Here is a 429-nt window from a genome sequence, read left to right as displayed (position 1 = left end):
CCATTTCCTCAGATCAGCAGGAGGTAAGGACGTCTTGTAGTTTGTCTTGGTCTTAATGTCTGTAAGTCATTTCTTGTATTTCTTGTTCTGGGAACGTTCCGTCTGAACAATTGTGCCTGTGCAGGACCTGTAAGTCTGTATTCTGGAAACCAGTGGGAGTGGCAGACGTGTCCAGAGGCCCCTGGTTCTGACACTCTGGCCTTAAGGACCGGAGTGGTCTGGAATAGGGAAGACGGCGTAGCCTTCCTTCCCCCGGGTGAAGAAGGGAGTTTGGCTTTTATACTCCCCTCCCACTCTGTACTTTCAGTTCTTGAGTTAAGGGACGCACGCCAAAAAATTCTCTGTTCTGTGTATTGTCTGTGTCTGTGTTCAGGGATCCCAAAAGTGAGAATGGTGGGTGCAGCGGGTGGATGAATGAAAGAAGGACCG

The 429-nt window shown here is 49.7% G+C and overlaps 1 protein-coding gene across 1 annotated transcript in view; it reads right to left on the bottom strand.

Annotated features, from left to right (window-relative positions):
- Haus2 (HAUS augmin like complex subunit 2) overlaps window positions 1-429 on the bottom strand; it is a 25,674-nt gene that overhangs the window by 18,461 nt on the left and 6,784 nt on the right. The gene's annotated exons all lie outside the window — the stretch shown is intronic.

The sequence above is a fragment of the Nannospalax galili genome, unplaced genomic scaffold (genome assembly GCF_000622305.1).
Source record: "Nannospalax galili isolate Female #2095 unplaced genomic scaffold, S.galili_v1.0 scaffold342, whole genome shotgun sequence".
Lineage (NCBI taxonomy): Eukaryota > Metazoa > Chordata > Mammalia > Rodentia > Spalacidae > Nannospalax > Nannospalax galili.
The sequence above is the reverse complement of the archived record's forward strand: the minus strand, read 5'-3'. Positions and strand labels throughout refer to the sequence as shown.